This window comes from Mastomys coucha, unplaced genomic scaffold (genome assembly GCF_008632895.1).
Source record: "Mastomys coucha isolate ucsf_1 unplaced genomic scaffold, UCSF_Mcou_1 pScaffold9, whole genome shotgun sequence".
NCBI classification, from domain to species: domain Eukaryota; kingdom Metazoa; phylum Chordata; class Mammalia; order Rodentia; family Muridae; genus Mastomys; species Mastomys coucha.
This window is the reverse complement of record NW_022196915.1, coordinates 63171700-63199465: the sequence shown is the minus strand read 5'-3', so window position 1 is coordinate 63199465 and position 27766 is coordinate 63171700. Positions and strand designations below refer to the sequence as shown.

Genomic DNA, 27766 nt, shown 5'->3' with positions numbered 1-27766 from the left:
CTAGAGACTGATCTTGTGATATTTTGGTGAAGAATGTGGCTGATTTTTGCCCTTGTCTGAAGAGTCTGCCTAAGGCTAAGGTGAAGACACTCAGATTAATTGTATTGACAAAGGAAGTCTCAGAAACACCCATCATAGACTTTGTTCTCTGGTTAAGTCTCATGAAGAGCATTTTGAACAAGCATAGCAAGTTTATAAAGGAATGATGACCTTGGGACAAGATTCCACCCAGCTAAGTTTGGGTCCAGTAAAGGTACGTTCCTTTACTCCCAGCATTCAGGGGACAGAGCCACACAGATCCCTGAATTCAAGGTCAATCTACAGAGCAAGCCCCAGGACAGCCCAGCTTAGGCAATAAAGGAGGTGGAAAGCAGAAAGCTGGTGATAGTGTAATAAAACAAGGAGGCCAGACTCCAGCTCCAGCAAGCAGCAGAACTTATTAGCTTCAGCCACATGGCACTGGCTTTAGAGTCAAAACTAGAAGGGACTACTGGGACAATTGATGCTGGTTAATTTGAGATAAGAAATTAGCAGTGATTAAGAAGAAACCAGCATCACTGAGGTGATATCTTCTAAAAGTGTTTTCTGAAAGCACAAAGACGCTGTGTTTCAGAGATAGCCAAGGTTGCACCTCATGCTGCAGCTGGACTTGGTAACGTGGAAGAGTCACCCAGGTGGTACTGATTTTGAAGCATGAGGGGTCATGAAGAGCAGCTGAAACTTGGCACTGTGAGAGGCCATGGAAGGCCATTGGTGAAGGTGCAGCCTCAGTTGCAGTTGATGGCCCAAGACTGAAGGGATTATGCAAAGAAGTTGAAGCTTGGTACCATGAAGGGAGCCTATGAGAGGCTATTGGTGAAGCCTAGTTGCAGTGGAAGATCCCAGCATATTAGAGATACCAGTACCATGGGATGATCACCAACCAAGAACAGCAGCAGCAGTGGAGTGGAGTCAACCAGAGCTTAAAGTGCTACAGAGGGCAGAGCTGGAGATGTAACCCAAGCCCTTTGGAGGAGCCCAGAAGATCAGATGTGGATCCAAGACATTGGAACAAAAAGCTGTGAAGTTAAAGTTGCCCTAGAGACCCCAAGATGTTGGAGATGTCAGAGCTATAGGATACCTGCTGATGAAAGTTGTTAACAGGGAGTGGAACTAGCCCAAAAGAATGAAGTTTGTGGCTGCTGAATGCATATCTGCCAACAGTAGTCAACATGGATGAAAGAAGTTGGAGATGTGAAGAGAGCTTTGACATCAGACAAGGAGACACGGAGTTTAGAATTTTCCCAGCCGGTTTTCTGTCTTGCTTTGGTCCAGTATTTTTAACTTCATACAGAATGGTAGTTAAGAGACTGCACAAATCTCAGAAAAGACTTTGGATTTTTAACACTGTCAAGTCTGTTATAGACTAGGAGACTTTTGAAGTTGGACTAACTGTATTTGTTATTATGTTACAGCTAGGTATGGCCCCCATAGGCTCATGTGTTTGAACAAGCCTATGGAATCCAGGGAGTGGAATGTGATGGCTTGAATATGCCTAACCCAGGGAGTGGCACTATTAGAAGGTGTTGCCTTGTTGGAGGAAATGTTCACTGTCAGGGTGGGTTTTGAGACCCTCCTTCTAGCCCCATGGGAGCCAGTCTTCTCCTCTTTGCCTTGGGAACAAGATGTAGAACTCTTAGCTCCTCCTACACCATGCCTACCTGGATGCTGCCATGTTCCTGCCTTGATGATAACAGACTAAACCTCTGAAACTATAAGCCAGCCCCATTAAATGTTGTCCTTAGAAGAGTTGCCTTGGTCATGGTGTCTGTTCACAGCAGTAAAACCCTAAGACACCCACTTAGATACCCACTTATGGCAGGGACAACTAAGCCTGCCTACACTGAGGGACTGGGGGAAGTCTTGTTAAATAAGACAACATGTAAACTAAGAAAGGCAAAGAGGGTGCCGGAGTAGAAATGTTTGTGAAAATAGTGTATGTAAAATTCTCCGTACAGAGTTAAAGGTGTGGATTCTTGAAACCCACAGCAGTTCATTGTGCCTGAAGAGTGAAGTATAATGAGAGAAAAAGCTAGGAAAGTAATCAGGCAAAAGCCAAGAACAGCCCTGAAACCAATATCTTGGACCAGTGTGATGCAGAAAAATCGAGGGCTGTTAAGAAATGGAAGAGTATGTCAGATTCAGGAAGAGTATGTGCATGGAGTTCCAAAAAGAGCATGGGTGAACCATGACTGCACCTGAGGAGACTGATAGAGGAGCAGTTCCATCACCTACATCCATTATAAAGTAGGGCAAAGTAGAAGGTTGGGTGCTCTGAATGAAAATGGTTCCCATAGGTTCCTAGGGAGTGACACTATTAGGAGGTGCGAACTTGCTGAAGGAAGTGTGTCACTGAGGTTTCAGATGCTCAAGCCGGGCCCAGTGGCTTAGTCTCTCTTCCTGCTGCCTATGGATCTGAATGTAGAAATCTCATTTCTTCTCTAGCACCCTGTCTGCCTGGGTGCTACCATGTTTCCCGCCATGATGACAGTGGACTAACTGTCCACTGAACTCTGAACTGTAAGCTAGCCCCAATTAAGTGCTGTCCTTTATAAGAGTTGCTGTGGTCCCTCTGCATAGATATTACATTGTGTAGCTTGGTCTTCTTGGGGGACTCCTAACAGTAGGAGCAGAAGCTGTCCCTGACTCTTTTGTCTGATTTAGGGACCCCTTTCCTCCTATTGAGTAGTTTCATCTAGCCTTAATACAATGAGATGAGGTACTTAGTCTTACTGCAATTTTATAAGTCCTAGTTGACTGATATCCATGGGAGGTCTGCCCTTTTCTGAAGAGAAACAGGGGAGGAGTAGATGGTGGGAAGGGAAGGTAGGGAGGGAGGAATAGGGGGTGGAGAAGAGGGAGGGGAAATGGTAGACAGGATGTAAAAATAAAAGAAAAAATGTATTTATATACAATTTTCTTCTATTATTCTTTCATGAATGCCAAAGTCACCATCTCAAGGAACATTTCTCCCCAAACAAGGCCTATTCACTCTACTCTGTTTTCTAAAACCCTATACTTTCATTAATCTACTAAATATTATCCTTTGGGATAGTATGTACCAGAGCTCTGGAGAACATGGCACTGTTAACTGGATGAAGAGCTTTGGGGTTGTTACCATTTTGCATCATGCCATGGTGTATGGTACTTCCTATATGATCAGAAAATATTCAGTCAGAGAATGAATGACCAACTGATCATATAGGAAACATTCATCAAAGAGCTGGCCAGATGGTGGCCAGACCATACAATATCAAATCCTGAAAGACTAATACCTCTAATCAGGAGCAGTTAGGATTGATGTGTGTGTACAAACATTAGGACTTAGGTGTATGTGCAAACCTTAGGACTGGGGTGTGTGTACAAGCATGTGGTACTGGATCGTGTGCTTATGAACTTGATCTCACCATCACCTGAAGTCTGGAAAGCTCCCGCAGGTCATGAAGGCACACCTCAGCAACTCTTTACCTTACTCAAGTAGACAAAAAAAAAAAAAAAGCCCAAAAAAGATTTCACTTCACTATTGGTCTAACACTTTTCTGAAAGATACACATTGTTCATGCTCTTGAACTCTGAGTGTCAAGTGGACTGTCAGTCTCTACCGCCAGGTTTACATTCTTTGCTATTCTTTTGACATAACCCCAAAGCTTTCTGGCCAGTTAATTTTTAGACACCAGATAAGTCCGGAGCTGTGGTGCAGCACTGACGGTCTCTTGCCAGATACTAAGTTCATGAGTCAGCACCCTTAACCTTTTCATAGTTAAGCAACCCCTGCCTAGGGTGGCATGGGAGCCAGGTCAGAAGCTCGGGTTTCATGGGAACATCTGTCGGCTCCTTGGCAAGCTTGCTAATGATCTTCAGTTTTTAGCTCAGTTACTCCCACCTACTCCTAACAGATAAGAGAGATGCAGAAGGTTCTATGGGCCTGGTTGAATCTAACTCCCACACCCTAGGTAGGCACTGGGCCAGAATTTTGTGCCCGAGCATCACTGCAAATCCATGAAAGGAAATTTCAAAAGAGCTGTTTTAAAATCCCACGTCGGAGCCAAGGTCAACAGTCTGGGACCCAGTTGTCACTCCAACTTAGGTCAGGCAAAGCGGGCAGCTGGGTAAGCTGGGTGAAGCTAGGGAATCTCTGGAGAAGGTTGAGTCTCTTCAGTTCTTGGTGCCCGCTGCCATTGAGTAGCTCTGGACACTTTGAAAGGGAAGTACTATAATCAGTACTGGGGTATGGAGGATTCAGTTCAAATCAGGCAAGATAAACAAAAACCAAAACCGAACACTTTCACCTTTACATCAAAGATGGTGAGTGTGCTCTCATCTAAGCAAAGAGAAGGTGTGGGTTGGCATCTATCACTGAGGCCCGGGAAGCCGACAGATAGATGCCTCTGAGTAGCCACTGCCAACCCCAGCATGGAGAGGAGAGAAATCACGGGCAACAGCCACCTTATAAGAGATATTTCCTGACTCCTCCCTCCCTTCAGGACTGTCAGACAGCCACTCCTACTGCAAAAAGACCACTGATCCCCCTGGGCACTTCCTAGAAAAACCATTTCTGTGGGTACTGTTATCCCTATGCCACGCCTAGCATGTACCACAGCTTTCATATGTCTCATTGGTGTCTAAATGCCACCAGCAAACAGTGTCTATCTTGGTGCCAGGTCACTGTTAAGTGGTGAAGTGAAAAGAGGAGAGTGTGGTCTTCCTTCAAGGATCTTGGTGACAAATAGAGCACTTCCTGGCCCGAGGGGGTGGGAGGGTGTTGGGGAGGGCAGGGGGGGAAGGGCTGGGTAGGAGAGATAAGCAGAGCTCCAGATGTAGGCATGCTCCCACTCTGCTGGAGCTGAAGCAAAAGAATGTTTGAAATTCACAAGGAAGAGAGCCACTTGGGCTGAGAACACCCATGTTATTTTTCTCCATCCTTTGCAGAGGCATCCACTTAGGGTGAGCTCAGCGGTAGTCCTTGCAAGCTCGATGACCACCTTTGATCTGTTCAGTTTAACCTCAAAGGAAAACACGGACTTAAGAGGTAGCAAAACATACAGATGTGGAGGCTCACAGCCATCCATTGAACTAAGTACAGGGTCCCCAATGAAGGAGTTGGAGAAAGGACCCATGGAGCTGAAGGGTTTGCAGCCCCTTAGGACGAACAACAATATGAACTAACTAGTACCCTCAGAGCTCCCAGGGACTCAGCCACCAGTCAAGGGACTATACATGGTGGGACTGATGGTTCTGGCAGCATGTATATAGTAGAGGATTGAAAAGTCGATCATCAATGGGAGGAGAGGCCCTTGGCCCTGTGAAGGTTCTGTGCCCCAGTGTAGGGGAATGCCAGGGCCAATAAGTGGGAGAGGGTGGGGTGGCAAGCATGGGGAGGGCGGAGGCAACAGGGGTTTGTTCTTGTTGTTTTTGTTTGTTTGTTTGTTTGTTTGTTGGAGGGGAAACTGGGAAAGGAGAAATCATATGACATGTAAATAAAGAAAATATCTAATTAAAAAAAAAAAGAAGTAGCAAAACTCAGGCTTCTGAGACCCTTAAGCAAATTGGGTTCTGGGGCCTCTGGGAAGGTTGTGCACTGGCGAGCTGCTCAGTGTCACCACGGCCCAAACCTCATTGAGAAACTCGATGGTCAATTATGTCCGGCATGCCAGGTGCTGCTGGTAAACCACCCATTTCCCCCAACCCTGTTCCAAACTCGACACCTTCTTTCATCTTCAAGCTTAGTCCAGCCATGACCTCTGTCTGGAGCTCAGACCAGTCGCATGTGAGTGAGTCAGCCTCCTTCTTCAAACTCTTAGGTTTCCTTGGTCTCTTTAAGGTTAAGTCTATTCTCTTGGGCTTAACACCCAGAGCCATGGGTGAGTGTCCCCCAGTGGCCCCTCCTCGTGCAACTCCCTCCCCCAGCACAGGCTTGCTTCTCTCAGCATCTTTCTGTGGTTCTCACAGTTCTGATTCACCCCAAGTGACCACAGCATCCTGCTTTTCTCCTGGGTCCTTCCTTCCCTTCCCTATCCCAACCGCTTTCCTGGGCTCACAGTGAGACAAACTGGCCCCTCTGAAACGCTTTCTCTCTGGTCCTCAGTGCCCTTTTCTGTCATGACCTATGGATCCATTCTCAATGGAGGATAGCTCGCTCCCGCAAATGAGCCAAGAAGTGGTTCTTGGCAAGCAGGGGTTCTATTCTTTTTATTACAAAACACATGGATGGCAGACAGGGAGAAGGGTCAACAGTCAAGACTGCTTGCGGCTTTTTCCTTCTCATGACCAGTGCCCAGTTCCCAGCACACACACTGGGGTAGCTTGTGATTGCTTGTAACTCCAGCTTTGGGGATCCAAAGCTCCCAGCTTCCACAGGAACCTGTGTCTACTCGCATGAACTCGCCCATGCACAGATGGGCATGTATACATAATTTAAAATGAAACCCTTTAAAAATGTCCATAGTCTGGAGAAGGAAATGGTGAGAAGTATCCAACAACTGCACACAAAACTCAATAAAATGCTTGCTTACCATGCATGATGCCCTGGATTTGATTCCCAGCACCATATAAACCAGGATCATGGTTCATGCCTGGAATGTAGCATTCTAGAGGCAGAGATAGGAAGAGGTCTAACTTCAAGGTCAGCCTTGGGCACTCAGGGAATTTTGAGGCCAGCCTAGATTACATATGATCCTGTCTCACAAACAAACAAACACTTAAATAAAGAAACTGGCCTGAAAAGGCTCCGTGGAAGCCTGGTGAGAGAAAGACCGAGAAATACAGCAGACACGTGAGCATCTTTCTCACAGCTGATGGACAGCGAGGCTTTTGTTCATCCTCTGAATCAATAGAGTGACCCCACCCCTAAAGTACTTGCTGGAGACACTCTCATGTTGAAAGCTGGGTGAATACAGGTGTGAGAATGAACCCTCTCAATAACTCTGGGGTAAGCAGGCAGGTGCTGAATGCCCATCTGCCTCCAACACCATCCAGGTCCCAGGACTAATGAGTTCTTAAAACAGAAGCACTCTAATCAGACCCTCAGATTCCAAGTCCCATACTGTCTCATCTTCTTTGGGTATCGTAGAAAGAATTTACACAAAAACAAGAGGGTATGCTTTCTGGCCCATATTTAGTGTTCTAGACTATTCTTGCTGAGCTGTCCTAAGCCAATTTGATTATCTAAGAACAAATCAAATCCCAGGCAAATCAAAGCTGGGGAATCTCACAGGAGAAAGAAGATGTGTCTTAGCAGCACCTAGATTTCATGGGAATGTTGGTATTAGGGTGGATTTTGACAGGAACAGGGGCACTAAGACCCATTTGTGGACACCGTGGCATTATAGTGGGTTTGGGTTAATAGGGTGGTCTTCTACTCCACTCACAAGACGGAATAATCAAAGGCCTATCCAGCTGTAGCTAGCTACTCCTATTTTCCTGAATCTTGTAATTAATCCAATATGATTAATTAATTAATTATTTAGCCTGGAGCCCCTCTCGTGTACTCAGTTAGCATCCCGGGCTGCTTTGCCATGTGGTAATTAGAAGGTGGTAATTAGAAGGTGGAATAGAACGAAAACATGATTAAAATTCAAGTTCTGGTAAGACCATCATCACCCAGAGACTTACGAGATGTACCTAAGGTGGGAGATGAGCTACGGTTTGGAGATAATGAGGAAAATGTTGCTGATAAATAAAGATGTGCTCTTTGATCAAAGCTAAGTGGCATCTACAAAGCAGTTTTATGAGTCAGTTTCCTGAACAGGCGATGCCAAGTATCTCAAACCAGCGTTTTATGCTTCCAAGGTCAAGATGAGGTTTCACATCTGATTTTTGAGTCTTCAGTGTTCACCAGACTTCCCTAGTTTCAATTGGACTCCTGGGTTAATGATCAGTCCAGCAGTGGAGAAAACTTCCCACGATGCTTTCATCTCCCTGGGATGGCACCTTCATTTCTCAAGCACAAAGCTTTATATTTACATAAAAAGCACACTGACTATCCTGTGTAAAATTCAATGCATTGTCACAAAATCAACACACAAGCCACTCAGGTTAAGGGCAGTTTTGCATCTCTGTCACCCTCCCCTGGGGACCCTCCAGCCTCTATGGCGCTCACAAGCTACCACAGATTCATTTTGCTTTTATTTGATTTTTAAAGAACCTAATAACATCTAGTCTGTGCGTCCAGCTTCCTTCACTTGACAAATCTGAATGATTTCTCCAGGCTGCTGCATGAAACCACACTTGGTTCACTCAGCTACAGTGAGTGGATCATGGCTGGGCTTTTAGATTGCTTCTGTCTCGTGGTGACTGCCTATAGTGCTGCTACGGATGCTTCGCCTCCCGTGCCTTTGGATAAATATCCACATTTGCAGATACCTACGGTCAGATTCTAGTTCACGAAGCCCGTCGTGTGTTATATGCTGCGAGGCTCAAATGCAGGTAAACCGCTGCACCTCTAACACGCAACACATACTCTCTGCACGCTCTGTCTTCTACAGCGACGCTTGTCCTGACCGTGCTTTACCTCTTAGTCACTCTGGTTGCTGGATTTGCGTTTTCCTGGTGAGGAATGAAGGCAGGGCATCTTTCCCTGTGTTTACTAGCCAGCCAGAGTTCTTTGGAAACTACCTCTTACAAGTCTTTTCACATTTTTCTCGTGCATGATCTTTTTCTTCTTGATTTCTAGGGGATCTTTATGAATTGCTTGCACGCTCTTTTAGTGATGTATGATTTTCAATAGCTTTGCATGATCCAGGACTCCATTTCTTCAAACTTTGATGTTTTCTCTTGATAGTGATTCTCATTTTTCTTTTAAAAATGACTTTTATATGTACCAGTGTTTTGCCTGTACATATGTCTGTGTGATAGTGTTATAGACTGTTGTAAGCTGTCATGTTGGTGCTGGGATTTGAACCCAGGTCCTCTAGGAAGAGTGGTCAGTGAGCCTCGCTAATGAGCCATTTCTCCAGCCCCATGATTCTCATTTTTAACGGCCTACATTTTTCATTTTTTATGTTTGTGTTAGTTTGAGACAATCAACTTTTAGGCCGGGAGGATTTCATTTTGGTTTCCAGTTCATGGTTGGCTGGTTGGTGTTTCTAGGCCTGTGGTGAGGCAGACCTACACTGTAGAAAGGCCTAATGGAGTGAAGTTCCCACCTTACGAGGGCCAAGAAGCAAACAGGAGGAATACCTGCACTGGCGGTCATCCTCCTCCTTCTACTTCTGGTGCACTGTACAGTGCCACTGCATTCAAGACAGGTGCTGACGCCTTGGGCTCACCTTCTCTAGAAAGTCTCTCACAGACACACTCTGGAGCGCCCTTCACAAGTCTCCTGGACACCTCTCAGTCTAGTCGAATAGACACTAAATATCAGCTACAGTAATGTTCAGTAATTACATGTGCACTTCCCACTTTGTTATCCTGACACATGGTTGTCAAATCTGTGAGCATGAGCTCCCCTTTCATCTATCTAGGCCTTTCTTCCAGATATACTGAAGTATAAACAACAAACACAAACTATATACATTAATGGCTGAGGACATGGCTTGGGTGGTAAATTGTGCTGCATAAACAAGAGGACCTAAGTTTGAAGCCCTGAGCACCCTTATAAAAAGCCAGGCATGGCAGCATGTGATTGTAATCCCAGTGCTGGGAGGTAGATACAGCAGAATCACTGGCAGACAGTCTAGACAATCAGTGAGTGCCAGGTTCAGTAAGAGATCATGTTTGTAAGGAACAATAGAGGGAGCCAGGCAATGGATGGGCATGTCTTTAATCCCAGCACTTGGGAGGCAGAGGCAGGCGGATTTCTGAGTTCAAGGCTAGCCTGGTCCACATAGTGAGTTCCAGGACACCCAGAGTTACACAGAGAAACCCTGTCTCGAAGAACAAAAAGGAACAATAGAGGAGGGCATTCAATGACCTTAACATTTGGTCTCCACAGGCATGTGCATCCGTATAAACACACACACACACACACACACACACACACACACAAAACAGAAAGAAAAATAAATAAGCAATAGATACTCAAGCAGTACAATGTGATGTTTTGATATAAACACACTGTTGAAACCATTGCTATTGTCAGGCTAATTAATATATCCGTGGCCACCTGCCTCTGCCTCCCAAGTGCTGGGGTTAAAGGAGTGTGCCACCACTGCCCAGCATACATTGTTACTTTTTATGGGCACAATAAGAACACTAGAATCTATTCTAGTCTTATTCAAGTCACTCAATAAGATTCTCTAATTATTAATATATACATTTTATACATCATTTATTAAATTATAGTAAACTTTGAGCCAATGTCAAGTATCTGTCACTCAAATCGCAAGAAAGACAAAAATAAGAGAAAGAATCTGAACTATGTTTCATGGCTGCAAGATGCTTTGGTGAGATCATGGATTATAGATGAAAGGAATGAAAGAATTAATATTTATGCAGTATTCATTCTGGGATGGTAGAGATCAAGATAAGAGAGACGAGCAACCAAAATGGGCTGAAATCGTTGACAGGTTGATGCGTAACCAAGGGCCCAAGGCTTGAGATGGGCTTGAGAAACGAGATGGCATTTGGAGAGTGGGGAGAAGCGTTCCAAGGGGAAGACCTGGAGTGAGCCAAAATGGAGAGGTCGAAATGTGTGCAGTCTATAAAGACGGCACTGGCTAGCTTTAGTGTCTACATTCTAATTTTTGAGTGGGGAGAAATAAGATGAAGGCTTTTGCTTAGAGGCACATAGAAAAGAAAGAGAAACTAAAGGGGAGGAATGGAGAAAAGGGGGAGGGAAGGAAATTCAAACCCATGTTATTTTGAATTTGGTATCCTTGACGGAGAAGGTAACTCAGCAAGTACACTTCTATCCGTACTTGACACTGATTGGCTGACCACCAACCATGTGGTGCCTTTAACAGCTTCCTAACAGAAGCCCCTACTCATACTTGAACCAAAGTACCTGCCAAAGACGGCTTCTAAATCAGAAACAGAACAATGTATAGAATGTTTAATCCAGAGAACCTTTCCTGCTATCCTTCACCGGTTAACCAGAATGCATTAGATCTGGCACCTACCTAACCAGATGCTTCTATGGGGTAACCATGAAGCCAGGCTGGGCTGACTACCCGCTGCACACTTGCGGTGGCAACAGCTGGGCTTCCTAGAAGAAATGTGGCTGGAAGTGGGCCTTCAAGCCTGAAATCACTGACTCAGTTTTTGATGCTCTATTTCCATCCTAACTGGGGCACAGTTTGCCAATAGCTAAAGAAAACTAATCGGGCCTGGGGCAGCTCCAAAACACATGGAGAACGGCCCTGTGGCCTCCTGGGAGCTACCGGGACGAGTAAGGCAGGCAAACAGACAGAAGGGAGTTTAAATGATAAGACTCCTAATGGGATTCGAGTGTGCATTTGGCTAAGATTTCTTCTAATTTTGGAAGGCACTGGAAACTTCTGAACATCATGTTCTATTTGGCTCTGACAAAACATAGCTTTGCATTTGCTCGGTGTTTATTTTATCCTTCAAGATCAGAGCATGATTTACTTGTAGCTCAATTTTTTGTGTTGAACACAAGCCCCCACTTAGAAAAACAAGCTGGCATTTGTATTATAGGTCCCTTGGGTGGCGGTGGGGTGTTCCCAAAGAAGAAACTTTTCTCTCGAAAAATATGCACACCAATATAGAAAGTATATGCAAACAGAAATGCCCAAGGGGTAACATCTTGTAAAGTCCAAAGCAAGACTCCTTAATCCTCTGGCCTCTCCTCCATCTGGGCAGGGCAGGGTCTTCTGTAGCAACCCCTGCCTGGGAAAATCTCTTGCCATATTTAAACAAATACTTGGAACAAGAAGACTACAGCTGTTCCTGACTGTTCCCAAATACTGGCTGAGGGTGTGGCCTTGTGGGTGCCATTCCCACCTCCATCTCGTTCTTTTGTTTGCTCTGAAGTGAGCTACTTGGTCTTCATAGGTAGAAAGCCAAGTTCTCCCCTCGCCGAAGCCACCGGGGACTACAACAGAACGAAAACGGGGAACTGAGAGATGCATTTCCGTCAGCCTGGATCCTTCTTGAAACCCAGCCTGGAATAACTGAAGCCAAGGCATGCACATAAACGCTGAAATTGCTTGTGTAGACTTCCCTGCCACCTTCCCTGCACAGGTGGAGAGCTCTGATTGGCTCAGTTAAGTCACTTGCTGACATCTGAGCCAACCACTGCACCTGGACTGTGGCGTGTTGCTAGGCAACATGCATTTATTTCCAGAAGGAGGAGGAGTTGGAGGTGGCCAGTAAGTGGAGCACTATAAACTAACAAAAGGGAGGCTTTCATAGTACTTTAGAACTAGTACCCTAGACCCTACAGAAAGCATTCTTTCTTCAAACCAAAGGTACCAACGAGAGAAGAAAACATCTTTCACAGACACTTCAAGGGCATTCTGAAGGTGGCTCACCACAACGACTAAAAGCTTGAACTCCTTTCTGATTCAAGTTCAAATCCTAGCAGTGCCATGAGGTAAAAGTGGTGTTTGGTCATTTTAAAATATTTTTGTTAGCATTTCTCTTAGTTAGTGTTTTACTGCTGTGAACGGACACCATAACCAAGGCAACTCTTATAAGGACAACACTTAATTGGTGCTGGTTTACAAGTTTGGAAGTTCAATCCATTATCATAAAAGTGGGAGCCTGGCAGCATCCAGGCAGGCACGGTGAAGGAGTTGCTGAGAGTTCTCCATCTTCATCTAAAAGCTGCTTGGAGAAGACTGGCTCCCACTTGGTTAGGAGGAGGGTCTCATTGCCCACCCCCACAGTGACACACTTCTTCCAACAAGGCCACACCTACCCCAACAAAGCCACACCTCCTAACAGTGCCATTCCCTGGGCCAAGCATATTCAAACCACCACAGCATTTATTAATTATAAATAATAGGTTCCACTATGAGACTGTCACACACATATATTGATTATATTTAACCCATCTCTTACATTTTCTTGTGCCTCTCTCACTTCCACTGGTCCCTCCTTCTTACCAACCAGTCCTTAAACTCCCATGTCTCCCATGCGCATGTGTGACCCAATGAGTTTCACTGGGTTGCTTACAAGAACGTAGGTGAGGGGTTATTTAGTGGACCGTTCATATCTTACCAATGGCTACATCATTTGTATTTGAACTTTCAGCCTAAGTCTTTGTATTTACAACATGGGAATGATAGATATAATCTTTCTTTTAAGTTATCATGCAGATCAAATGAAGCAGCACACACAGAGTGTTTGCTAAAGTGTTAAACACTTAAAGATCATTATGTCTTCAGTGTGCATGTTATTATCATTGCTGTGATCACAGTTATTAATATTAACTAGCATGCCCACTAATTTCAAGGCTGAAAATTTCTAGGAAGGGTGGTAAAGATGGTGTGGCTCCATTCTACCATCTTTGGGGACCAAAAAGCATCCTACTGTGTGGGTCTTCTCTCTCTAGCAAACTGCTTCCACTCTTTCTCCCACCTCTCAGAATTCTCCTTCACATCCATGGAGGCACGAAACCTTGATGTAGAAAAAAAGCAAGATAGTGTTTCCTTGACAGTTGCTTTAACTGTGCAAAAGAGATTTCACAGCTAACTGAGGGCCACACAATCCCGGTCTCTGAAGGTATTGTATTTTGAGCAACAAATAATAACTCCTCAGACAGCTATCGAAAAGGCTGACCAACTCCAGGACCCACGGACAAGGTGATGTGCAGACCCACCAGATGGCCAGGCAAGCAAAGCTTCCAGGAAGGCCTGTGGAGGAAATCCAAGTCTTCCCAGAGACTCTACTTCACCTCGTTTCCTTTGTTAGATCTTGCCTTCAGTGAAACTTTCCATGGAGGGCTCTAGAAACTGGGGTGTTCTAAGAGAGAATGGTTTCTCCACTGCCATCCCCACCGCCAGAGACCAATCCATGTGTAGATTTAGGATTCAGGCTCATTGTCTAGGAAAAGAGTTTGGCTCAGGGAAGCAGGTGGCCCTTCACATGTGTCTCCTGCACTCTGGAAAATATCTGTGGCACCGATTACCAGGATTCAGAGTCCTATTATTTAAAAGTTTCATAATGTGTTTTCTTTCCAATTATGGGCGGCAAGTAGAATAATACCTTCTGTTTGCATAGAGCTGGCCCTTGGAAAGTGCTGGAAATATCGACAGGCGCTCTCTCTCCAGAACTCCCTGGGAAAGCAGTAGGTCCTCCTCTCTCAGTTTTTATGGTTGTACTGCCTGTCAGAAGCCTGAGGAGTCCAGAACCTGCCTTTGCTTTGGATCAAAAATGCAGTCTTAGGTTTCCTTTCTATAAGGTAAACATCTGTAAGATGAAATGAGGCATTATTCATACTGTCCAGGGTAATTGCCACAAGAAAGAATTCAGCTCAGACTTTCTGATTTTCTCTTTCTTTCTTTCTTTCTTTCTCTCTTTCTTTCTTATATATTTTTACTTTCTTTTTTATTTTATTTTATTTTGTGAAGAAGAATCTTATTATGTAACCCTAGCTGGCCTTGGACTTCCTGCCTCAGTTTTTTGAGTGTTGGGATTATAGTCTCATTACACCAGGCTCAGTAAACTTTCAATATAAGATAATTTATCCACTTTCTTACCGTATTATTATTGTTTTCTGGTTTTTGGTGCATGAGTGCATATGTGTGTGTGTGTGTGTGTGTGTGTGTGTGTGAGAGAGAGAGAGAGAGAGAGAGAGACTATAGGACCCAGACTGGCCTTGAACTCTAAATTGTCCTGCCTCAGCCTCCCAAGGGCTGGTCCTAATTTTTTCACTTTTTCAACTGCAGTGGTACTATACAGAATAACATGCTCACAATGACAGTAGGCATTGTCCTCTGAGGCTCACACATGTCTTTGGTCCCTGTACACTTCTTCCTGTAAGCTCTAGCCGTTCATCAGTCCAGCATGGTCTTATTTTCACAGGAGGAAAACACTAAGGCTCAGGGATGCGGCTTACCCAGGGCGGTGCTGCTGTTTAGTGACGCTGAAAGGCATGAAAGGCGCAGTCTGCAGGGCGACTGGATTCTTACTCATCGCACTACTACAGTGACCCCACAGAGGAGGGCCTCTTACACATTTCCTACCTGCTGCCCCTCTCTACCCAAAACATTTTCACATTACCTGCGTGTCTAGATAGATAAAACAGATATACAAATCAAACATTAACTGCTAACCAATTATAAGAATCCTATTTTAAACAATTCTGCCATATATGTACATGTGTGTATGCATATATATATGTATGTCCTACTTAGGGTTTTACTGCTGTGAACAGACACCATGACCAAGGCAACCCTTATAAGGACAACATTTAATTGGGGCTGGCTTACAGGTTCAAAGGTTCGGTCTAGCATAATCAAGGAGGGAACATGGCAGCACCCAGGCAGGCATGGTGCAGGAGGAGCTGAGAATTCTACATCTTCATCTGAAGGCTGCTAGCAGAATACTGGCTTCCAGCTAGGATGAGGGCCTTAAAGCCCATGCCCACAGTGACATACTTACTCCAACAGGACCACACCTAATAGTGCCACTCCCTGGGCCAAGCATATTCAAACCATCACATGTATTTGTATGTAATGTTACCATTTGTTTAATATGAGTGCAGTTTGGGAACTGGTGAGTAGGTAAAGGTACTTTTGATCAAGCCTGACAATTCAATAACCTGGAATTTACATGGAGTAAAGAAAGAACATACACACACAAACACACACACACATCACATACATCACATACATCACATACACACACATATGTATAAACAAAATAGGCAAGACTTCTATTATCTGTGTGTGTATGTATGTATGTGTGTATGTGTATATGTGTATATGTATGTATGTATATATATATATGTGTGTATGTATGTATGTATATATATATGTGTGTGTATGTATGTATGTGTATATATGTGTGTGCGAGTGTGTAAGAATTTTGAATGGAAGCAAATGCTTACAAATGAGAGACATGCTCATTTACCTTTCACAGGGATAACTCTTGACTAGATACTCAACAGTTCAGGACACCGAGGATCTTCATAGCTCATCAGTATTTTGATTTTCTAACCATCACTACTGAGAATGCAGCTTCATGTAAGTACATAGTATAAAACGGTAGAGATATGATTAGGGCCATTTCAGAAATTGAAACGCTCTGTCCTCATTCCAAGCCAGAATTCATCTAGTGGTTTTTTTATAAAACCCTAGCAGCTCAAATAGCTTTTAAAAAGCGAACGTTGTACCATGGTATAAGCAAAAAAGACGCCAATCTGAAACTCAGGCTGGAGGAGAACGGTCAGAAAATCGTAAAGAGTTCATTGTCATAAGTAAACCATGATATTTCTGTAAGACCAGAAAACCTTTAAATAAGAGCTAAAAACACCAAAACTCCTAACACACAGTAGTCTCCACTCTCCGCCATGGTGGTTCGGGCAGTGCTTGTTGCCTTGTGTGACGCAGTGTGTAGAACAAAGGCTGCAGTGACCCCAACCACAGGACACAACCCAGATGAATGCCGTCAGGATCCTTTGGGAGTCATTAAGATGCATTTGGTTTCTTTAATTCTCCGTTATTCGGAAACCTTTTACCATGTCTTATATTCTGCTAGCCTACATTTGGTTCTGCAAGTGTCCATGGTGACTGAAGAGACTGAGAAACTGGATTAGAGTAACAGACTGTTAAGCCCTTGATGTCAGCTTAACCCAGGGAGTATTGATGCATCAGTCACTTCGGAGTACATGGTTTTCTTGATAGGAAATGATGGTTGTCCCACCTTGCTAAGCATGGTCTCACCATCCTGGTGTGGCAGCTCTCAGCGGGGAGTGCTTTGGCATCCTGGGGGCCATTGGGCATTGTCTGAAGCTAATTTTCTCCTCTTGGCATCTAGAAGGTTGAGGCAAGGCTGGTGCTAAGTGTCATAACTAAAGACAGACTCCTACATTAAAGATTTTTCTGTCCAATAATACCAAGATTTAGAAACACTGCCCAAGGCATTCATCATCTTCTAGATCTAAGCATCCTAACAGAGAACAGCAAGATTCAGGCACCTACATACAGGAGGCCAAGCACTGAGTCTTAGTGGGTTGCTGTTGACACTATGTACTTGAGGATGAAGCAAGCAGGACCTTTTGGTAAACAACTGTCCATCTTTCCACAGTGCCATGGGCAAGATTTGAAAAGCACATTTGCCTGGTTGCTCATGACATTGTTGAAACATCAATTGAGCTGGTAATGTTGGTGCTATACAAGCATGGCCCCACATCATCCTTAGAGTTCCGGTTCCTCTGTCAAGTGTTTCCCTATGACTCAACATGGCACTTGGCACTGCAAATACAACAGTCAAACAGAAATGTTGATCTTTCTAGGAAAATGCTATTTTCCCTCTATCGTTCCAATGCCATTTCCTCCCTGCTTTGCTACACCACCATCGGCAAATCTTCCCAACTCTGTCTCTGAGACAGTTCCCTGCAGGCATGGCCATGCACTAGCATCTGTGGTCTGAGCTACTGCAATGACACGCCCCCCCCATGGCCTCTTTGCCGCCTCGCTTTCCACACCCCAGTCTAGTACTCTAGGGTGAGCAAGGTACTTTCTTACTGGAATGGTTATTTCTTCAGGACTGGGGCCAGATCACCCTCGGGACAGTTTGGGTCATATGGAACCCACGTACCTCTTTGCTCCTCAAGGCCTGAGATGCCGCCCATCATTCCTGTAGCTCCCCTGGATTTGATACCATCATTTTGGTTTGGTTTCAGCATGGTCCTCTTCCCTCTATCTTGCCAATACTAAGGGCTGTTACTATGAAAAGAGCTAACTTAGGAGTAAGAGTCAGCTCCGATTGATCATCCTCACCAGGATCCAGGAGAGGGTTTCTCTCTTGCCTCTCTCCACCTCTCACACTTCACTAGACACTGCCGTGCCAGTTTCTCTTGGTGTCTGGGACTCTTCATTGACCCAGATGTGTGACAGCGTTATCCTCCTCTCCTATGCAGGCCCAGTGTCCTCTTCCCAAGGGCCATCACGTTCTTGAAATTGCTGTCCCTTCCAACTCCCTGTCCTTCCCGGGTTTCATGTCCACTGCAGCGTGAGTCACACTCTGGCAAGTGTGTACATTATTTTCTCCTCTCATTTGCCATTTGCCTCATCAACTATCATGGAAGCTCTGCAAGGAGAGATGTGTCCATCCTGTCTGCCACTGTGTCCCCTGCTTTATGGCAATATGGTGCACACAGCTATCAAGAGCACATTTTGTACACAGTCATTGGATCAATCCAGGAACAGAATACCAGAGCCCCAGGGGATGGGGAAATTGAAGAACAGGAAACCTTGTCCCAGGTCTGGATATTAAGGGACACAAATGGGTTGCACAGTTCACTTGTCAGGCCCATTCCTACTGACTTTTTTATTTACCCAGAGAGAGAGAGAGAGAGAGAGAGAGAAAGAGAGCCATAAAGGGACCTTAGAAACCAACCAACAAATCTCATACTCAGCAGTGTGTTCTCTCCAGAAGCAGCACATGGAACTGCCAATGCAAAGGACAGACCCGGAGGCCCGATGGGGAAGTTCCCTTTGCATTGTAGCTGCTCTTTCCCCATGGCTCCTTCCCTCTCGTTCCCCTCCATCTTGTGCACTCTGGCTTCTTGTCTTCACTTCCTTCACTTGCTTTTTGAAAACCCTCACAAACATGAAAACTAAACTTCTAATCTCTCTAGTCTTAAGTCAGCTGCCTGGCTGCTTCCTGAGACTCGATCTCGGACAGAGAGATGCCCTTGACACAGCAGGAATGACAGCAGCCTTGACTTTGATCATTCATCTGTCTTATCTTTTATAGACTGATTTTTCCATTCCTTCCCACTACCAGCAGACAAGCACCACACTCAGTTTTCCAATGGGCACAATAGCCGTGTCTGCAACCACACATTCAGAAACCAGATTCTGAAAGTTGAACTGAATCAAAAAGCAAAATTTGAGTTTGCCATATGCTAGGTACTATGACAAATACAACTTAATCAAGTAATGTGTAAGCACTGTGTCAGGAACGATAAGTAATCAAGAGATGCTTTAAGGCATGGACGAGGATTGTATAGGTTACATACAGAGGCTGTGCCACTTTATCTAAGAAGAGACTGGAGCATCGTTTTGTTATCCACAAAAAGTCCAAGAATGTCTCTCTCAATAAAGTGTAAGCTTTAGAGTCCTTAGTCACATAAGCTTTGAAAACTTTGCAAAACCAGGATCCTCTGATTGTAATGGTGGTAAGGCTCTCTTCCATTCCCACCCCGCCCCCTCCTGCTTCCCACACTACGGGGCGCCCTGTGCAGAGACGTTCTGCAGTATTTTTGGAACACTGCTGAGGTATGGTTGAGTTGGCATATGTAGCTTGGGCTTGAGGGGATATATTTAGCTGGCTTTCAGTCACCTCTGAACATAGATAAGTTACTGCTATTCATAGGAATTGCTTCTAGAAATACTCTACAACTTGAGGGCCAACTCATACAGCATCGTGATACAAAGGCACTCAATCTACCATGATGTGTGTGCAATAGAGAATTCGGCCCTGGGAATATATAGGACATTTGAGGTTACCACAGTGGTAGGTGGTCTATGGGACTCCTCCCTTACCAACCATGTAAAAATATAAGCCAGACTCTCCATCATCCTGACTGTCTTAGTTAGGGTTTCTATTTCTCTGAAGAGATACCATGGTCACAGCAGCTCTCATAAAGAAATGCATTTAACTGGGACTGGCTTATAGTTTAGAGGTTTAGCCCATTGTCATCACGATGGAAAGCACACAGGCAGACACAGTGCTGGGGAGGTAACTGAGAGTTCTACACACAGATCTGCAGGCAACAGGAAGAGAGGGTGATACTAGGACTGCCTTGGGTCCCCCAGACCCCAAAGCCCACCCCACTTCCTTCAACAAAGCCACACCTCCCAACAGCGCCACTCCCTGTGAGCCTGAAGAGGGCCACTTTCAATCAAACCACCACAGTGGCCATCTAGTCACTTAGAAAATTTTGACTCTTTGGACCACAAACCTAGAGGAGCTTTCTTAATAGCAGGCATGTCCTGCTGTGAACGACGGGCTTTTTAGGATCTCAACCTAAAAAGAAGTTATGATGCAGTAATGAAAGACTATGCCACTCTTGCGATGCTTTAAAGAGACTAACAAAGAGCAAATATCCAACGGCGTGTGGAAAATATTATAATGCATGATGGACGGTTAACTAAAGGAGCTACTTTCTGGATTTTGTCTTAATGACCCCAAAAGCCACTTGATCTCCAGATGAGGAAGAAGCTTGATGACAGGGCCAGGTTATTAGGACGCAGTGGAACCTTTAGGGGGCGGAGATAACAGGTCTTTAGGTCAGTGGTGGGCGTGCCCTTAGGAGACTCCAGGGAACCTCACCCATGTTCATTTCTTTGTGCTTGTTCTGTTCAGTCCCATGCTCCATGGTATACTGCCTCCCCACAGGACTAAGGCAACTGGATGCATTGATGCTGGAGTGAATCATGCAAAATGGTGTTTTACTCAAAATTTCAAAAAATCACGGCGCTAGGAAGATGACTAATATAACATGTGGTTTGAGTTACTGGGGAGAGTAACAGGATGTGTAGACATGAGTGGAATATGCATGTGTAGAAAATATATAACATATTTATATATTAGTATATATAAGATATGTATATAATACAGAGACAGTATATGTATATAACAGATGAGTCCCACATAGAAAAATAAAGAGGAGAAGAAAGTATCAGACTGCCATTGACACGTCTATGAACCCATCCCCAATACTCCTCAGCCCCCTTAAAAATAGTCCCCAACAAATTATACTCTATACTTACTCATGTTGAAAATAAAGGGATTAAATTAAAGTTCATGATAGATCAGAGTTGGTAATCTTTGATTTATCCTTCCCTGTCACTAAGGAGGGAAGCTTCCCCTGTTCTGTTGTCACTGCTTGCTCTGTTTATAGATTAAAAGCCTTGGGTAGTGTGGGTATCAGGCAGGCAATCAACCTCTGAGGTTTTTTTTTTTTTTTTTTTTTTATTTTGAGGCAAGGCTTCACAAAGTTGCCTAGATTAGCATCAAACTTTCTCTATCACTCAAGAAGTTCTTGACTTTGTAATCCTTCAGCCTTCTGCATAGCTTAGATAACAGGCTACAAGGCCTCCTCTTTGGAGTGACTGTTGACCACGCTAGTTCCTCAGGGAACAAGCTGACATCTTCAGGGGGTTGCACATGCTGCTCGTAGGTCAGTCACTCTGAGGGGTGACACAGCAAGTTAGACCCGGAAGACCCTCTATGCAATCAGCATGGTATAAAGAGGTCTTTCTAGTAGTCCTGTGTCCTCCCTCCCTCCCTTCCTTCTGTTCTTCCTTCTTTCCTTCCTTCTGTCCTTCCTTCCTTCCATCCTTTCTTTCTTTCTTCCTCCCTTCCTTCCTTCCATCCTCTTTCTTTGTTCCTTCCTTCCTTCCATCCATCCACCCTTCCATGTTGAGTACAGCGAGTACCCAGGTAGCCTTGGACTTGGGCAAGCTTACTATGCACTCACACTTGAACAGCAAGTTACCCTGCGCAGCCTGTGCCCACCCTTCCATCTTCCACGGGACTGCTCGTACAGGCCCTTGAGTGCAGCCAGCTGCAGACCTACCACTGACTGGGGTTACCATCCCATCTGTAAAAACAATGCACAATGCAGTGAGGTCCTTCTCCACATGCTAAGCAAAGATGTATACACTAAGCGAAGCAGCCAGCAGATAATCATTTACTTCAGCCATGACCTTTGTAGTGAAGGTAACTAGAATGATTAAGCACCTGCTGGCTGAGGCGTATGTTGAAACTGAAATTCTCTGGGCCTGACTCAACACTTTTCAACCTTATCCGCGTTCCTCTCAGCCTGGTGGGGAGAGCAGGGCTCCGGTCCTAACAAACAGGGAAATCCCCACCACCACCTCGGGGCCTGCCTTGAAACCCTGCACCCGGCCAGTGTTTTCCTCTGTTGTTGGAGGTTTGTTTACTTGCTGGGCAATGAGAAGCCAGCAAGCTAGTACTTGAACCCAGTGGTAAGAAAGCTGTAGGGATCAAATAACACCGAGGATGGGAGGAAGCCAAGGCCAAAGGCGCGGGCGGGCGGGCCGGCAGAGCCTAATCCCAGAACGTGGCTGCAGCTGTGCTCCAAGGCTGCCATTATTTTCTTACTGGAACCCTTGAGACGTTGTTTATTTCCTCTCTGAACTTGTGTGAGTGTGCCAGCCTAGGATAATAATGTCACGGTGAGGTGAGCTGTCCTCCTTTTCTCAATGTTGATTTTCATTTCTCCTCCAATTTTGGCAGTACATACCTCTGCCAACGTTTTTTTGTCCTCTGACCACTGCCTTGAGAACTGCCCACCCCCCCAACCCTGCTTATCCCTCAGCTTCCCGTGAGAAACCAGAGATTTAAAGATGATCAAGTTCATGGCGATGCTTAATTCAGACTGTTTTCCCGTCAATGGACGAGCCTCTGAGGCCAAAGGGAGAAGAGAAGGGAGTAATAAAACCACGTAGTCTAAAATGCACAGTGAAAGCTGAGAATTGCAAGCACAGTCACGCAGAAGGCTTGACTTGGCATGTTCAGACACTGGGAACCTAATTCTCCCCTTGACTGCACTCTGTGCTTCTCGTCCTTTCTGCTGTGTAGGGAGGCACACAGCTTCCAACCTTCCCAGGCCGCAGAAACACAGGAGTTCCCAAGAGATAGAGGCTCCGCCCTCACCGATCAAGAGGAGGGCAGGGTTACCACAGAAAGCAATTAGTACGAGCCCCTGAATGGGAAGAGTTCATGGTATCAGGGAGAAAGTGAAGGAGAGAGGGAGCCAATGTACAGTCCAGGGAGGCCTGGGGATCCCAGGGAGGCTTCAACACCCTACTTCTTTAACAATTACTGTCAAAAAGAACGTTACAGGCTTTGAAATGGGAAGCAGGTAAGAACCAGATTATATTTAGATCAGACCTAACTAAAATTCATTTTTGAGAAATTTAAAGATCAGAACACAAGAAACCAGAAATTCTAGTGCCTTTGCCTCACACACTTTATCTTTTGCTTAATGAAGAAATGAGCCATCGCAACATGCTTACAAAAAGTATCCTACAACATGGAAGACGCTCGACAGAAGCCTACTCGAACTCTGACCAATTATTTTCATTACCATTATTTTACCTTGGCTGTCTTCAAGGAGCTTATTTGAACATACAAAGTATGTAGGACGGGAAATAAATCACAAGCCATATTCTGCTTTTCTCCAATATTTCACGTAAGTAGGCAGAGCAAAACACTAAAGCAGGTGATGTAGCTAAGAGTAGACCCAAACAATTAAACCACCTCACAGGAAGAAGAGATACTGTGTGTGTGTGTGTGTGTGTGACAGGCAGCTCATTCCTGCCTCTCATCGTGATATAAAGATGCTAGTAATTGTGCTTGATAATGGAGGAAGACATTAAAAGGGAAAAAAAGCAAAATCCATACCAGGAAATGCACACTCGCACAAGAACACGCACACATAAATACACATACACAAGCATGCATATGCACACAGTTGCTATTTGTATTCAAATCTAACTAAAGAGAGGATGGCCATGGTGTTTTTAGCAGTGATTTGCCCAGGTAGACCTAACTAAACCTAAGAGAACATTCTGTTCTGATCCTTTCAGATCCCTCTCCTTTGCCCCTTCATCACTGTCTCTTAGTATGACTTCAGGTTCACGTGTACCAGCCCCATCAGTAACCTGCCCATGCTGACCACTTGGGACCATCCCTTCCATCTGGGCTGAAAGCGTGATTATGGCCAACTCTTCTACGGTGACTCTAGAATTTAAGAAGCCTTTTATCTCTATAGCCATTGTAGGTCCCAAACCCACCTTCATTCAGTAAAAGAAAAATCTTAAAAGGGTGTTTAAAATATGTCACCCCAGTTAGCACAATATTTGACCCTTGTATTGTGGAGAGAGAGAGAGAGAGAGAGAGAGAGAGAGAGAGTAGTTTTAGCTGACATCATCAGTCCTGCCGTGCTGTTCTGTAAGGTTTTCCTAGAGATTCAAAAATCACCTCCAGTCGTTTCCCTTTGTATCTGTAGAAGGTGTTTTGAGGAACACCCTAACTTGTATCAGGAAAAAGATAACGTTTAGGGGGAGGGTTTTAGATACACACCAATTAGTTCCCTGATGATGCGAGCTATTTATTTTATGCCTACTTCCTGGGTTCCCCTGGAAGCCAACCCAAGTGCAATTTCTAATTGCTTAGTGCCACTTGATTCTAGGGAGTTCATTTACCTCCTATGGACGAGTTTGGAATCTTTATCCTAAATCTGTCATGGAATATACCTCCCCTTTAACGCATTCATAACTTTCTACTCCCTTCAGAACTGCTTAGATTAAAGGGTAAGTATGACCCAGATCTAGCTTGGTTTCTGGGATAGAGATCAGGAGGCCTTCTGTGGGTGGGGGCATCCTCAGAATTGGTTTGTAAATAAGATGCTGCTAGGATCACAATGCTGGGGTTGTATCCTGCACAAAAGTGCAGCCATGTGAAGAAAAGGGAAAGGGCTGACAAGATGGCCCAGCAGGTCTTAAAGGTGCTTGCCACCAAGCCTGACGACTTAGATTCCATCCTCAGAATCCACATGGTGGAAGGAGAGAAATGACTCCTGAAAATTGTCCTCAGACTTCACACATGCACTGTGGTGTACTCATGCACACTCACACACACATGCAATTCACACACACATACACACACACAGGCACACATGCACACACTCACATGTGCGCACACAGACACATACACACACATACATGTGCACACCCACATGGAAGCATGCATGTGTGTGCATGTGCATGTATGTTTAACATGTGTTGGGGAGGCTGCTATTTGGTGATCATGCGCCTGCCATGAGTTGATGAGAAGACACGGATATCAGAGAAGAAATGCCCTTTGTATGCAAGGAGGCCCTGTTTTCAGCAGCCGAAACCACACAACCTACCAATGGGATGATTTCTCAGATAATGCCTCTGTCTAGCCAACATCCCCCCTGAGATGTTGTAATTAGCTTTGTTTTGATTCCACGCCCTTGAGAGCAGCCTTCTACTTCTTATTTCGTCACTGCAGGTATCTCAATACCCAGAAGAGATGCCCTGGATTACTGGAAATAAGTCGCTTAGTTACCAGAATGCTAGGTAGAGCCTAGTGGAGGAATGGATCCGGTTTATACCAGATACATCAGCCCTCTATAAGCTTAGCATAATTCAGTCCTTCACAGTCTAGCAGAACTGAGAAAATAGAGGTTCTTTTATCAGAAAGCTGGGAGCCAGACTCTAAATCACCATTTCCTCCACCCCTCCCCTATTCCTCGGTCTCCTCAATCGCAACGCCTTGGGAATGAGGACCTGCCTTTGTGCAAGGCTGTTGTGAGGATTAAAGGTGTTTATAGACCTGCATGTACATGAAATGATTCGACCTATGGAAAGTGCTTGGTATTCAAATGACCTACTAGGTACTACTGGTTACTAACAAGGAATGGCCTGGCCTGCCCTGCTGGCACCAGCCAGTGACATCTCTCTTTCCTTAACTTTATTGCACAGCCTTCGGTGTAGTTCCTTCTGGACACCCAACTCTGAAAACGGCTTTCTGTAAAAGGTGTAGTCTGAGCAGCTTCGTGAGCAAAGGACCCCTGAGCTTATGCAAGGTATGCGGGTCTTTACGACTCCATTGCTGCCCCCCTTGAAATTCTTTTTTCACCAAGTCCCCCTTTTTTTATTTTGTACCGAGCCCTGCTATGACTTGGATAAGGACCCATCTAATGACCTTTGTGCGAAAGGCTTGTCCCCGGAATGGAGCACTAACATGATGCAGTGGGATCTTCAGGAAGTGAGGCCTGATGGGAAGTCTTAGGTGGTAGGGGGTGTGTACTCCCAGGGGTGTGCAGGAGGCTGCTGGTCTTTTCTCTTACTCCACAGTGAGTCCTCCGCCATAATGTGGTGCCTTGCCCCAAACTTCCTACTGGTCGTGAACTGAAAACTTTTAAAACTATGTGCTAAAATAAACCGCCCCTCCTCCTCCCAGGGTGGATGCCTGGGGAGTTTTGTCACATGACTAACCACGTGCCTACAACTCACGCAGGAGCGACCCAGGTACTGTTCCTCTCTGGTGGCTTTCTCTTCCACATTATAGAAACAAACTTTTCACTATTTAAAAAGGAAGTCAATCAATCAATCTCTCTCTCTCCTTCATTGTTATTTTAGGGGTTGAGACAGGGTCTCTCTATATATAGCTTCAGCTGCCCAGAAACTCACCACGAAGATCAGGCTGGCCTCAAATGCAAAAGACCCGCCCACCTCCGCCTCCCAGTACCAGATTAAAGGATACTTCTCATCTCTGTCTTTACTCCCACCTCCTAAGTAATGAGCTCACTGTGTAATTCTGAGATGATCTGCAGCCAGCCTGGCCTTCCAAGCAGGGAGTGAGTCTATACCTGCAGTTGCTGCAGGGGACCTGAGAGCAGAGGGGACTTCCGAGGGCCTCTCACAGTGGACTCTACTGCTGGAGTTACAAGGCAGGAGCGGGCAGCGTTCACTGGTGACTGCTGCGGAGCAACAGCTATAGTCCCCAGGAGTTCCCCAACCTGCTGCTGAACCAGGAAACTCTCCATCCATCTGAGACTCCCTGTGAGACATCCCACAGGATGCCTGCTCAGATAGGAGGAACCGTACTTAGTGCTTGACTAAATCCTGTTAAAGGCAGAACGGTTTGAGTCAGATTTCATAAATCATTCTTCCTTTTGAGTTTCCGAGATGGACTGGCCCAAAGAAACACGGATTCTACCGAGTATGTGGCCACATGTCGCTCATACATATGCATATACTTTGTTCATACGTTGGGGCCGGGGACCTTGACATCATTTCTCCATTCCCAGGTTAGCCCCTATCCTTCCTATGATCTGATGATCTTTCATCTATGATACTAGCATGTCCATGCAGTTTTTCTGCAGTTACCCATTGTATTGTTATATGAGCCTGTCTTCTGAGACAATGCCGGGTACAAGAAGTCACCTACATATTCTACCTCTCTACAACATGGTATTTTTGATCAGCTCAGTTCACTTCATTCTGGTTTTAGAATACAGAAGTGCGTAAGTCTTGTTTCTAAGAAGGGGCGTAGCCATCTGTTGCAGGAGCCTGAGAAACAGTTTTCAAGGCTACAGAGAAAACAGGGACTGGGAAAACGGTTGTTTATTGCTGACTCTCCCCACAGTCACTTACATCAGGGCTGGAGTTGAGACAGGCTGTCCCGCCCAGGCTCAGGATAAGAGTTAAACTCCTGTGGAACGATGACAGAAATGACGTGGGAACCACAGGTTCTGGCCCATGACGTCCAGGAAGGAAAGTCAAGTGGTGTGTGGCGATTAGTCTCTTAACAATGATGCAGTGGTTTCCTGGGGTGTTTGGAAGCACTTGGGGGTGGCGCGGCCTCCAAGAGGGGGAAAGGCTCTGAGAACAAGATATGAATAGTTCCTTGTTTTCCATTTTTAAGATAGAACAATGCACACTCAGCTGTGTGTGAGCCTAAGACTGGAGTCAAAAGTTCAGGTGTCTTCTGGCCTTTCAGATCCATCCTGACTCACGGCAGCAGCACAAATAAACACAGTACCCAAATCCCAATGGTTTCAAAGTTTGAGAGAAACCATGTACAT

The 27766-nt window shown here is 45.1% G+C and overlaps 1 long non-coding RNA gene across 1 annotated transcript in view; it reads left to right on the top strand.

Moving 5' to 3' along the window:
• Positions 1-26446, top strand: part of LOC116084668 — a 65973-nt gene extending 39527 nt beyond the window's left edge. The window contains exons 2-5 of the long non-coding RNA XR_004116209.1: positions 16027-16130; positions 25659-25762; positions 26140-26207; positions 26319-26446. This is a non-coding gene — a long non-coding RNA (uncharacterized LOC116084668). The remainder of the gene's footprint in view (positions 1-16026; positions 16131-25658; positions 25763-26139; positions 26208-26318) is intronic.
• Positions 26447-27766: the final 1320 nt, after the last annotated feature.